General features: G+C 28.6%; 1 long non-coding RNA gene across 1 annotated transcript; it reads right to left on the reverse strand.

Annotated features, from left to right (window-relative positions):
* Positions 1-12,709: 12,709 nt before the first annotated feature.
* LOC128042328 (uncharacterized) lies at positions 12,710-14,318 on the reverse strand. Its single transcript, XR_008197547.1, has 3 exons — positions 14,253-14,318; positions 13,701-13,787; positions 12,710-12,916 (listed from the first exon to the last, which is right to left on the reverse strand). It is a non-coding gene; the product is annotated as an uncharacterized LOC128042328 (long non-coding RNA).
* Between the last annotated feature and the right edge of the window lie 439 nt (positions 14,319-14,757).

Below are 14,757 nucleotides of genomic sequence, written 5' to 3' on the forward strand. Positions count from 1 at the left end.
ATAATCAAAAATTCAATATCAACATATATATATATATATATATATATCCATTTCATATCTTTTATTTTTTATCATTAAACAACAAAATCACAAGCTTTCAACAATGGAAAAACACAAAATCATCATCAAATTCAAAAATTTAAGCATGGGTCAAGTAGTATTCGAAACAACAATCTCAAAAACATAAAAATCATCAAAAACCGAAACCGAAACATACCTTAATTTGCTTGAACAAGGGCCGAATACCTAGCTTGGTTTTCTTATTTTCTTTCTCTTTTCATTCGGCACAAAGATAATGAATATGACCACTTTCTTATGTTTTGTTTTTATTATAATAACATTATAATATATAAATTATTATTATAACCTTTATAAATAATAATAAAACTATATATTATAAACATAATGCCGTCCACTATCTTTTCAATGGTCAAATTGCAACATAAAACCCCATATTTAAAGAACAACCACTATTCGGCCCTTTTAGAAATAACCACTAAATTTTCATTTTACGCGATTTAATCCTTTTATTTAATCGGACACTCAAACGACAAAATTAAAGCACGTAATTTTCACACAAGTAAATTCATACATAATAAACACAGAAAATAATTTTAAAATATTTTTCTAACTAGGATTTATGGTCCCAAAACTACTATTTCGATTAGGGTTAAAATCGGGCTGTTACATTCGTTAGCGGAGCAACTACGATAAATAAAACTCAATTCGACACTATTGTTGTTAAGAAAGTAAGATAATATCCCTAATATAGTAAAATAAGGAAATAAAGTGATAAAAAGGGTAATTTTGAGTTATGTCAACATTGGGAAGTATATTATGACATATTAATTCAAGAAATGATTAAATCACAAAAGTGAGAAAAGTTTTGTTGCCCAAGAGTAAATACTCAAAATTTGAGGGGTTAAAGTGTAAATATGAAAAAAATGAAGGACCAATAGTGTAAACATTTTAAGGGTGGAATACTCTAGAAACTAAGGAAAATGGATGAATTAGGACCAAATTGAAAAGGTAAAGAATTTTGAGGGACTAAATTGTAATTTTACCAAATTAAGTGATGACTCAAGGATGAAATTTCAAAAGATTATAATGGGCAAAATGGTCAATTAGTGAGAGAGAGAATTCTAGAAGGTAATGATGATGTTTGTGATATTTTTAATTAATTAATTAGATAAATATTATTTAATTAATATTTTATTAAGATTTTTAGTATTATTTTATTATTAAATGATTAATATAAAAGGAGAGAAATCATCAACCTCCCATGCATCCCAACGTATGAGGGAAAAAGAAAGAAAGAAAGAAAGTTTTGTTTTCTTTACAATTTGGTCCTTCTACCAAAAAATTTACCATTTTCATCTAGAAATCAAAAGAATTTCCATAGCCATCAAGAGAGAAAGATAACAAGGAGACTATGGGGAGCTAGAATATCAAGTTAGATTCAAGAAATAGAAGCTGGAGGAGAGAGAAAATCAAGTTAAAGATTGAAATCAATAGCACAAGGTAAGAACATCAAGATTTCAATATATTTTTAAGTTTGATATTATTGAAAAAGCATAGAAATGATGTTATAGTAGAGTTTTTTATATAAAGTCTTATGTTCTTGATATATTAGGGAAGAGAAATAAGCGAAAGTGATGGGAAATATTATAGAGAAAGGGAATAAGGGAGTTATAAACTTAGTAATCAATATCTTGCACTAAAACAGTTTTAGACAGCAGCAGTAGGTTAACTTTGAAAAATCACCATAAATTGTGTAAATTGAATTACAGGACAAAAAAATATGGAATTAAAGCTTACTGAGTCTAGTTTCTTATAGAAGAAAAGATGTAAGAAATATAATTGTAAATCATGAGATATAATAAATTTTGTGAGAAAAGGTCAGAATGATTTTGGGTTCCCCTGTTCTGACTTTGGAAAATCATCAAAAATTGGGGAAAAATAATTAGGGACTTAAATTTATATGTTTAAAATTATTAATGAGTATATTTTCAAAAGGAACAAATGAGAACATCATTCGAATTCTGTACAAGGAGATAATTAATTTTTAGTGAAGAAGGGTCGAAACTATCAGACAGCAGAACAGGGATGACTTTAAAGAATAAACTGTACTTATTGGCTAAACAAAAAATTCTGAAAATTTTATGATAAGAATATATGTGAGTCTAGTTTTGGGGAAAATTATCATATCTTAATTTGGAGTTCCGTAGCTCAATATATAAATAATTTAGTGACTATGACTCAAGTGGACAGCTTTGAATGAATATATAAATAAATGGTGAAATTATAGATTATGTTACATATAAGCATGTTTTATACATTAAGGATGTGGAATGGAGAGGAGGAGGAGGAAAATATATGATTATTCAACTAGCATGAGTTTTCATTAAAATGGCCAATTTGCATGTTTTAGGTTCAAGGACTAAATGAATAAAAGTAATATTTTAAGAGTAAATTGGTAAAAATGTCAAAAAGTGACCAAATTGCATGAAATTAATTGTTTTATTATTTAAATTAATAAATTGAATGAAATATTAATTTAGATCAAGATTGAGTGGAAATTGAGGAAAATAGAAAATTACCAAAATGTCCTTGAATTTTGGTATTTCGCAAATTAGTCTGGTAAGTTCATGTAACTTGAATTATATTCTTAAATGCTTGAAATGTATGTTATTGATGTGAATATGATTTGAATGTTCATTGTATGAAAATTGATGGAACATTGATATATTTGATGAAAAGGGGAATAATGCATTGAATGGATGTATGAATGTTTATCACACTATCCATTAATTCTATCGGTAATTTTGGATGCTTTAATTCTGGTTATAATGGTATGTATGAGTTAAATTGGCCAACGCTAGCTCATTAATGTTTTGATTTTGATTGATTTTAAATATGAATGCTTGATGAAATGAAATGTCTGTAAATTAATTTGTAAACTCCGGTAATGCTCTATAACCCTATTATGGAGATGGATACGGGTTAGGGGTGTTACAATTGTACATTCAAATACAAGTAAATCATGCATTTTAAACAATACATAATCATTTTCGAGTCTTATACTAGCTTACGAAAGCTTTTTATTAACCTAGGGTCGAAATAGGACCGAATTGTAAAGATTTCAAAGTTTTGGACTGACATCACGACTTCGAAGGTTCCTCGTCGTGACACAACTTTCTAACTTGTGCTTATCGAGACCTCAAGTATACATTATCGCGACGTGACTCTCTGACTTGCCCTCGTCACGGCATGACCCCTATTTTCCAACAATACTCAACTTGGTACCTATACAAGCCTTCTAAGAACCTAACAAATGCATAATTATTAATCTTTGGATTCTAATTCAACCATTCATCATATTAGCATGTTCAACATACAACTTCTAACCATTGACACTTTCATTTATATGCATAAACACTAATTATCTCATAACATCACAATTTATATACACATACAAACTTGACCACTTGTAACATTTAGCAAAGTAATTTTAAGTACATGGCACATGACCAAAATAAAAGGAACTATACAAACTTTGTTGAGTAGAATACAGCGGTCTAGATGCTGACTTTGTTGAGTTACTTTAAAAGGTCTTCAACATTTGTTACTTTGAGAGAGATCGATCTTCTTGTGGTCAAACTGTTTTGAAGATAAAATATTCTATTTAAGGGAACTCGGATTGAATTGAAAATCTAATTTCAATCTATCTCGATACGTAGTTAACTTGATTCTCTAATATAAAATCTTAATGGATGATAATATTCAATATTCAACAATTATAGAATTAAATTAATTGTTTAAGGGTATATCAATTAAATAAGCAAGTTATAATGTATTGTCAACTTTTCCTCAAGCTACAACTAAAGTTGAAGTTGAAAATGGGGAAGACAAATTTAAATTAAAATTAAAAATTAAATCCTCTATTTTTAATTTAAAATACAAGTTTAATTATTAATCTTGTTAAAATTCTTTTGTTAAATTCATGTTCATCATAACCTCATTTTTTGTTACATGGCTACCAAGTGATTACTTTTTATATTTCAAATGTCATACCAATGAATTTAATAGAAATTTTTAATTATATTAATAAAAGATTTAAATTTTGAAAATATTTTTATTTTCCTTTTCCTTTTCCATTTTCTTTTAGAAAACATTTTTCATTTTCTATATTTTAAAAATTGAAAATGTATTTGGTAAATAGAAATAAAATTTATTTTCAATAATGAAAAGATGATTGATAATTATTTTCTATAATAGAAACATGAGAAAAATAAATAAATAATTTTTACATTCACATGGATTCGAATAGGGTACTAAATTTAATGTTTGAAAATTTATTGAAAAATAATAATTTTACATTTATATGTGTTTGAACTAGAGTCAATTAATTACAGAGTCTTTTTTAATGAAAACAATAAAACTATTTTTATTATTTTCTAATTTTTGCATTTTTTCATTTTTATTTTCTTAAAGTCATTTTTAAAAAACTTCAACCAAATATGTTTTCTTCAAAGGGATTATAAATTTTTGAAAATGTAAACAGAAACTAAATTTGAAAGGGACTTGGAGCAAAATTTAACCAAGGAATAATTCTAGTATTGGGGTTGGGGGCGGGGGTTGTGTTTTGGGTATGGTTTGAGATGAGATAACAGTGTAGACACACACACACTACACTCGACTACTGCCCAATGAAAGCGAAAAGGAGGAATAGAGGCCTCTCCGGCTCTAATAAGTCGTTGGAGTATGGCTGGGGGGAGAGAGAGAGAGCGCTTGCGCTTTGTAACATACATATGTTTGTTATTTAGTTAGTTACAGTTCGTGCAAGTTGCTGCTGATCATATGTACTAGTAACAACACAAACAGCTTATCATAAATAACTGCTTTTTGTTTTATATGTTTCTTGGCTGTCACTGACCAAACAAAGCTGGTCTACCTGTTTGCTTCGCTGCCTGCCTGCCTTTCCCCTAATAATATAATAATATTATTATTATTAATGATTGGTTGTGAGTGAACCATCGGCCCTTGGGATTGGAACTTGCCCATTTTGCTGGATCACCCAACCCCCCTCGAGATTTATACTCACACAATCTAATCCAATAGATAAGAAGTTGTAAATTTAATATTTGATGAATTTTATGCTACCTTTTGCAGGCCTGCAAACTTGAATATTTCTTCCCCCCATAACTGATGGTCCATATAAGGATGATGTCATCTGTCCCCATAACTTGAATATATTGGAGGCTAATTTGATCTGTTTAAACGTCACTCGAAAGCATTCCCCTAAATCTACGTAGTGGTGGTGGTGTTAGGGTATTGTGGAAGGCACCTTTTCTTTCTCATTTCTAACACTATATATTAGAGTGTAGTTGAAAGTAAGATGCCTTAAAACATCCAATTCTAATTATTGATTTATATATGTGTGTGTGTTTAGTGGTGGTTCACACCATCCATGTTAGCAATTTCAATCATCTTGGTGTGGTGTTAGAGACATTTCGGGCATGGGATTGAGTAACAACTTAGCTTCGTTTTGCTGGGCCCAAACTACCTTCATTTTTCATACAAAATCGGTTTATGTCAATTGTATTGCTTATAAAGTTGTTAATTAAGTTAGTATTACGAATTAATTAGATATCAATTTAATTAAAAAATTAAAAATTTTAAAATTATTACAACGATGGTTATATCTTTCAATAATTATATATAAAAATCTAAAATGAATGAATGGCTAAGTTAAATTCTTTAAAATTCTTTGAATGTTAGTTAATCCTTCGTAATGATGGTAATTTTCTTTTCTGTTTGCCCATGTATCACAAAAAGTTTTATTTTTGATGAGATGGTATTCTCTTGTTCACTTGGACCTATTCATGGGTCAAGTAGCCAATTTGACCCGATAGACAAAGTTGATTTGGTCCAAATTGAATTAAAAGTAAGTAATTAAACAATATGTTTATCTAAATTTAATTATAAAAACATATAAATATTAATATAAAATCTATGTTTTAATTATTTTATTGTTTTTAAACGGTAAAACGGGTTATTTAGATTAATCATGTTAGGCCAAACAATTGTTAAAATCAAGTCGTATTTCAACCCGACTTGATCCATAAACACTCTACTTTTACAAATAATATATATTAATACATGAAATATAAATCGAAAATTTTACGCGAATGTGAGAAAATGAGAATTGTTTGGTGCCAAAACACAATATTCATTTGTCAACTCGGCTAATCCCATAACTTATTGATGAAAGGCTAATGGTAGAGGATCTAACTAACTCTACCATTCTCTTATATTAATATAGCCAATTAAGGTATTACAATAAAGGAGAAGGAATATTTAAGCATAACCTAATTAGTTCAAAACTCTTGAAATGTAACATTCAGTCTGAAGAAAAGAAAAGAAAAGAGGCAAATATCGTAGAAAAATGGGAATTTTAAAAAAATAAAAATAGAAAAAAGACACAGGTAGCAGCTTAGTGATGACTTTTAGTACAAGATAGGATGCGTTGGAGGATGACATCGGAAGTTGTAACAAATGGGTGAAGCAACATAAAAAAAATGAAGGAAAATGAGGACAGCGGTTGCCATCAAATATCTAAATCCAGTGGACAACAACTTTATGCCAACTATAATCCCTTATTTTAGGCTTTTCTTTTTACACTACACACCCTCACTCATCACTTGCATCTCACAATTGCCTCGTGATTTTAGCTCTCGCTCTACCTTTTAAAACCAACAATCCTTTTAACTCAATTGCTGCCTTTCCAATCAAAATCTGAAGCCGTATTCATTTAAATAGTATATGTTTATTAGTTTAACATGATTTAGATATCTAATTATTTTGTCGATTAAATCTTAGTTTAATTAGTATGAATGTTATTGTCAGTGCAAGAAGACGGGGTTCAAATGTGTTGGAGCGTATTATCTAACTACTTTGTTTTTAAAAAAAAAATTTAAATGTGAGGTGGAAATTTAATGTTTTATATAAATTTTATTTTGAAAATAGTGATATTTTTATTTAAAAATGGATAGTGATATATAATGAGATTGGCTTTTTCTTCTTCTTTCCACCATTAAAAGTGAGTAGTTTTAGTGACGCGGATGAAATTTTAAACAATATTTTTTATAAAAAATTTAGTTGACATATTTATCTTTGCATCTTTTTTATTTTTTTAATTTAATTATTCGATTTTTATATTTTTCATCAATTTTGATGTTGATTAACTCATGACACTATTTCAGTTAGGAACTTCATATATAGTATAAATAAATATTTGAAGAACAATGGTATATAAAGAGCTTAAAATAACCTCCCAGGATATATGTGTTATGGGTAATATTAAGGTCTTGAAAATATAGAGCTTCCAAGTTCAAGTTTACCTTTTGTAAACCATGTGTTAATTATTCAAATGTAAGCTCAATTTAGGTTTATTTTGATCTAGATTTTGTTATATTCTAGTTATTAGTTCAATCGTGCTTTTCTAATGATTGGTTTTATTGTACTTATTCAAATGTATTATTTGTAAGTAAAATTGTGATTGTACTTATATTTATACTTTTAAGTTCTTCAAAATATAAATATAAATTGAAAAGTCTAGTAATGAGGTGTATCAAGTGAAGTGAGCACACCTTATGTCACACGCAAAGATAAAAAAGAGAATGCAAAGCATTGTTATAACACAGTTTGAATCTAACCTACGTCTGCAAAACTTTTCCCAGAAAAGAATTTCACTTCTAAATCTCACGAAACAAACAATGATTTAAGTTCAACCTATCTCTACCCTAGAAGAATTGCAACCTCACCTTAATACATTAAAACAATATTTCCTACTAAAGGTAATGTATCTAATCACTTAAAAGTAAAATACAAAGCACTCAAACTAATCCCTTTAGCGGAAAGAAAATGCACTCTCATAATGTTCTATCCATCTCACCATATAAAGCTACCCATAAATAAACTACAAAAGCTTGGTAAAATCGATCTCTACATATGCAAGAGATAAGTGAGGTAATTTTTCAATTTATCTATTTAATTGTTGATATTCAACTTTTATCAGTTTCAGCAATATGAGTTGATATATTCTCAAATTACTTGGTTGAAATGGCTATATCTTATTAGCTAAAGAAGTCTTAATGATGAATTTCGCCTCCTTGATCAATTAAAAGTCTTCGAGAGAGAGAGATATAATGTTTTATATTTGTTTGAGCAAGAATAATTATCTTTTAAGCACAACAGCTAAATTATTGCAATTTTGCTACTTAAAAAAGATAATAATAAATAGCACGTTAAAATTGTCAACCCTTCATAATACTGTATTGACTACCGTTAAGGCGTGGAGAGAACTATGCCAACACTTGAAACCACACTTCAAGCTATGCATCATCATAAATCTTAAACTTTACAACCTTCACATAAACCATTCTCTTTTATAAATAGATATAATGGTAAATTTAACCTCATTTTGTCACTTCGATTTTTCTTTTGGCCCTTAACCAACAAAATTTAATCAAATGATTTTGTATTGGATCAAAAAATTAACTGACCTATTAAAATTTGAATAGTATTGATGGGGTGGCCTACACAGTAATTTACGTACGTGTACTTTGTTTCTAACATGGATAACCTGTTAAAGATTTTTGTGAATTGTTTTTTTATTATTATTTTAATGAGATACATGTGAACTGTTACATAAGTTGTCATATTAACATCGTCAAATTTTTAATGATCCAGTCAACTTTTCATCTAAAAACAACAAATTTATTAAAGTTTATAAAGATTAAGAACAAAATTAATATGAAAAAATTAAAACCAAACTTACAAAAGATAAACAAAATAATATGAAAGTAGGTTGAACATGTAATAACCTTTTAATTACTAGCTCAAAATTAAGAAGAAGAAAAAAAAAGGATTGGTAATGTATGAAAGACAGTTTAAAATTAGTATACACAAATATGAAGCATGTGAAAGATCACCCCCGGTACAAGATTTATGGTTATAATTTGAGTTTGCTTTAGGTCGCCTACCTCCTCCTTCCTTATCTTCAACCTAATGATTACAGATTTAGGTTTTCTTATCAGTTCACCGTTTTAAACAACGCTTGACTGACTTAACTTTCTCATTTTGCAAGCAACTTGTCATATTGAGACTTTGTTCTAACTTCTAACCCTGATTTTTTTGCAAGTTTTAACCCTATCGTTACAATCCGGATTGCATTGTACTTTCTCTACTGAAAAAAGGGTAAATTAGTCCTATTATGACTGAGCAAAACAATCCCTCCACTAAATTTGGTGTTTATATATAAGGTATAATAACAAGTTTAGCTTTCAGTTTCACATATTTATTCAATTTGACACCTACTCTTTTATTAGAAGTAAATTAGATTTGTATTTTTTAAACTAGTAAGGCTAAAGGGTCAAAAAAGGGCCTTAGTAACAATTTAAAAAAAAAAAAATCAATTAAGCCCTCTTAAAATTTAAAAAATTATTTAAAATCATAAAATTATAAACAAGATTTTTAAAATAAAGTTATAAAATTATAAATTTTTTATTAAAAATAACCATCACCCAATAAAAGAGTAGGGTCAAGTTTTTTTTTAAGACCATTAGATTTTAATGGGTTGTTATTGTTATTTTTAATAAAAATATTTATAGTTTTAAAATATTTATAACTTCTTTTTATAAATCTTGTTTATAATTTTATGATTTTTAAAATTTTAAAAGGGCTTAATTGATTTTTTTTAATTTGTTACTAAGGCCTTTTATACCCTTTAGCCTTATTAGCTTCACAAATTTTAATTTACTTGTAATATTAAAAGAGTAGGGTCAAATTGAATAAATGTTTAAAAGGTTGAGGAAAAATCAGTTATTGTACCTTACAAATAAACACCAAAATTTAACGGAATTGTTTTACCCACTCATCGGATTAATTTGCTATTTTTTAATAAAGAAACTAAAATTTTTGTAGTGAGTTATAATAATAAGATTTATAAAGGAAATTAATGCTTTCGTCCTCTATTTGTATAACAAAATAACCCTAACAAGTCATGGTAGTCAAACTTATTAAAAAAGCCAAAACTAAATACAATAATAATTGAGCAATAATGCATCCATCTTCCAAAACCCTTGAGGTAGTTGATATACTGTTTTCTTTTTTAGTTTTTAAATATATCTTAATACAACCTATAACCATACTAAGTAATTGTCCTTGTGGAATGTGTTTTTAAATTTTGGAAGGTATTTTGTCTTACAAAACTTAAATTCAACTACAAATTCTATGAAAATTATGTACTTAGAAACAAAGAGGTGTGTATAGTAACACATGAAATATGTACATATTAAAATGAAAAATATATAATATTGTAAGCAAAGCGACATACATATATCGATTAATAATACTAAATGCACTACAATTGCTTATCATGGTGATGTCATATATCTTTAGTTGGCGTTGAGTTAACTTGTGACATTAACTCAATCAACAATTTTATCAATACTAAATTTTGTCACATTCACGATGTTAGTGAAAGAAAATATTTTCTAAAATTTATTCAATTATAAATGTAGATGGAGTGGTAACAAACTTGTATTTTAATATTATTAAAAACGTCTTCAATCTTTAGGTTTGCAATTTTATTTCTTTTATTTAAAGATGATATAAAAGATAAAAGTGTCATCATAATAATCTTAATTATCATTTTAAAAAAGATATTGATGACCCAATTAACATAAACATTAACTTAATAAAATACTTAAATAATAAAGTAAATACTTAAGGGACTAAAATTATTATATTAGTCCAAGTGACTAAAGCCTTATATTTTCCCTTGCTATGCCCCTAACATTAACATTTTCTTTTATTTTAAATACGTTTGAGTGTAGTTAAATTTATTTATTTTACTCATTTTCACAAATTGTTGTGTAAATATACATGTGCAATGTATTAATGGTTTCTTACCAACTTAAAAAGCAAGTTGATTTATTTGCATAGTTGAAGCGTAAAATACTGAGGTAGGGGCTTCTAGTTTACATAAAATATAAAGGGTCTTTATATATATTGTCAAAATGATGTAATCTTATCCAATTTTATAACACAATAAAAGTAAATAAATTGAAGCTCACATAAAACATTAATGAAAAAGTTTGAAATTATTGTTGATTGAATCTTACCTCGAATAGCATGAGTATTGTTAACAATGTAAGAGGATATGGGTTCAAGTGTGATGCGGCTACGAGTAGATACGATCAGAACTTAAATAATAAAATTTTCTAAGTCTTGTGTATATAAATTAATATAATAAAATGTAAAAAGAAAAACTAGCCATTAGTGTGTGCAGTGTTTGGTTTGATGGAATACGTCGGTGGCCACAACCACAGCATTATTCAGTGGCATGGTGGAATGATACAAGCGTAGGTAAAGCTGTTAAACGTGCAGGCTCGGACGGATTTATTTCATATTCGGAATTTTGGGCTTGATTTAATTTTTTTGGATTCAAGTTAAATCCCACTTTCACATATTTAAATAATTTTGAATTTTATAAATCATAAATATTTTAATTTTGAATGTAATAATTCATTTTATTTTTATATGATGATAACGCAATTTAAAATTTCTTATAAAAAAATATAAATTATATATATTTAATAAAGTTGTTTTATAATAATAGTTATATGTAATAGTAGTACATAATATATTAATTATTATATATTATTGTTTATTATTATATTGGTTGAAATATGCTCTAAGTCCATATACTTTTCATACATTTGAAAGTTAGCCCTCCTACTATATTATATAATGCTATATCATACCATGTAGTATATAGTATATTAATAGTTTATATATGCATCAATGATTTAACACTATAATATAATGTAATACTATATCTTTTATTAAATTCTATAATATAATGATTAAACACTATATCTTTTATAAGCTGAAAATGTAACACCCCTTACCCGAGACCGTTTCCGGAGTCGAGCACGAGGCATTACTTAGCTTATCTTACCAATTCGGAGCATAAAAACTAGGTTTGAAAATTTATTTCATTATTCGCAGCAAATCTGTCCAATCGCGCAGCAGTTACTAAATTAATTATAACTTGAGCTACAGAACTCGAAATTTAATTCCGTAAATTTTCCCTGAAACTAGACTCATATATCTACTCACCATAAAATTTTTAGAATTTTTGGTTCATCCAATTAGTACAGTTTATTAGTTAAAGTCTCCCCTGTTTCACCATTCGACTATTCTGACCTCTTGTTACTAAAAATAGCTTTTCTCATTATAGGATTTTCATATGCTATTCCCACTTGTTCCTACAGAAAATAGACTCATTAAGTAATATAAGCATGTAAATTTCAACTTATAACCATTTTTGTACAATTTTTAATTATTTTCTAAACTCAGAATAGGGGACTCCAAAAAGCAGTTCTGACCCTATCTTACTAAAATTCACATATCTTAAAATATAAATTTCCTTTTTCTACACTGTTATTTTTCCATGAAAATAGACTCAACAAGCTTTAATTACATATATCATTCACCCTCTAATTCATTTTATACTATCTTGGGTGATTTTTCAAATTCACGTCACTGTGCTGCCTGAATTCTGTTTCTTTGCAAAATTTTATCCTTTCATGATTTCCATGCATAATTTATCACCTAATCTTTCATGACAACAAACACCTTCATCCTTAACCATTTTAATGACCATACATCATCAAATACTTACACATCACTCATTAGCAAAATCATCATTACAAACATACAAAATAACTAAATCCCTATACATGCCATAACTCAAACGTGTTTCGATATAAAATACCGAGCAGTTGTGGTTGATAGTGTGGACGATCTCCGACTTCTTTAGGATCCTTGAAGTAGCTTTGCAATACTATAAGAGAAAGAGAAATAAAAGAAGTAAGCATAAAGCTTAGTAAGTTTACTAGCAAATAAATAACAATATTTAACTTAAATAATTAAACTCAAATGTCTATATCTCTAGTTTACTCTTTAGTTAATCTCATACTAGTTCTCTTGCTTGTTTACTTAGAATACTTGTGTACATAACTTACTCAACTCTTGCTGCATCGTTGAACATCAATTGATAGTATAATAAGTTCTTAACTCTTATAACTTACGAGCTTGCCATTTATGCTTTAAACCGAACTTTCATGAACATAATTCGTTTACAAGCCCGTTGAGCTACATTGGAATAATAAGGATACTCGGGTCTCTTCGATAATAACATGCCAAAGCCATGTCCCGACATGGTCTTACATGGGATGTTCTCATATCGGTGCCCATGCCATGTCCTGACATGGTCTTACGGGACCTCTCATCTCGGTGCCAATGCCATGTCCCGACATGGTCTTACATGGGACCTCTCATCTCGGTGCCAATGCCATGTCCCGGACATGGTCTTACATGGGACCTCTCATCTCGGTGCCAATGCCATGTCCCGACATGGTCTTACATGGGACCTCTTTACCCAAATGTCATGACATTCGTATCCATTACCATCCTTATGTATCAACGGGACTTTTTAATTTTAATTCTCTATTATTTCATGCTTAGATCATCATCAAATAAATTCATAAAATAAATTCATAGTTGCTGGAAAATAACAGCATTGATAATAAATATTGAAATATTGCATTTATTTACCGTAAACTTACCTCGGTATCAAATATAGTCCAATTCAACAACTTAGTCTTCAACTTTATTCTTCCCTTTGTCTAACCTCGAGTTTCGTTCTTCTTGATCTAAAATAGCAAATTTAACTTATTTAATACTCACATTCAACAAAACAGCCCTTGACTCTAACTTTTTCAAAATTACAATTTTGCCCTAAACTTTTACATAATTACATTTTTGACCCAAGGCTCGGAAATTAAACTTCATCCCTTATTCTTATGTTTTATGACATGATGAAAATTTTTCTCTTCTATGCCAACATCAAATTCCCACTCTAACATGTACTTATGAACATTAGGTATTTTTACCGATTATGTCGTTTTACTCGTTTTGCTTAAAATCGGCTAACAAAAGTTGTTTAACATAATTTCTAGCTTCATATTCTATCATAAAACATCAAAATAAACACTTTTCACCTATGGGTATTTTTCCAAATATAAACCCTAGGTTAAATTATTGCTAGAATAAGCTAAATTAAGCTAGGGATCTCAAAAACGTAAAGAACATTAAAAACGGGGCTTGGGATCACTTACTATGGAGCTTGGAAGCTTGAAAACCCTAACTATGGCTTCCCCCCTTGCTGATTTCGTCCTAATGAAGAAGATGATGATTTTTGCCATCTTTTCCCTTTTAATTCATTTTAATTACTAGATTACCAAATTGCCCTAACTTAAAAATTTTCTATTTCACTTATCTCATGTCCATTTTGTCTACCAAGTTACCAATGGTATAATTACCATATAAGGACCTCCAATTTAAAGTTTCATAACAATTGGACACCTCTAACATGTAGAACTCAACTTTTGCACTTTTTACAATTTAGTCCTTTTGACTAAATTGAGTGCCCAAACGTCGAAATTTTCGAACGAAATTTTCACAAAATCATTCCGTGAAATCATAGACCATAAAAATATAAGAAAAATAAATTTTTCCTCATCGGATTTGTGGTCCCGAAACCACTGTTCCGATAACCTTGAATTTAGGCCATTACAGAAAATGTGGTAAAACTAATCATGGATAGATTGAAAGCAGCGTCTG

This window comes from Gossypium raimondii, chromosome 7, assembly GCF_025698545.1.
Source record: "Gossypium raimondii isolate GPD5lz chromosome 7, ASM2569854v1, whole genome shotgun sequence".
Taxonomy (NCBI): Eukaryota; Viridiplantae; Streptophyta; class Magnoliopsida; order Malvales; family Malvaceae; genus Gossypium; species Gossypium raimondii.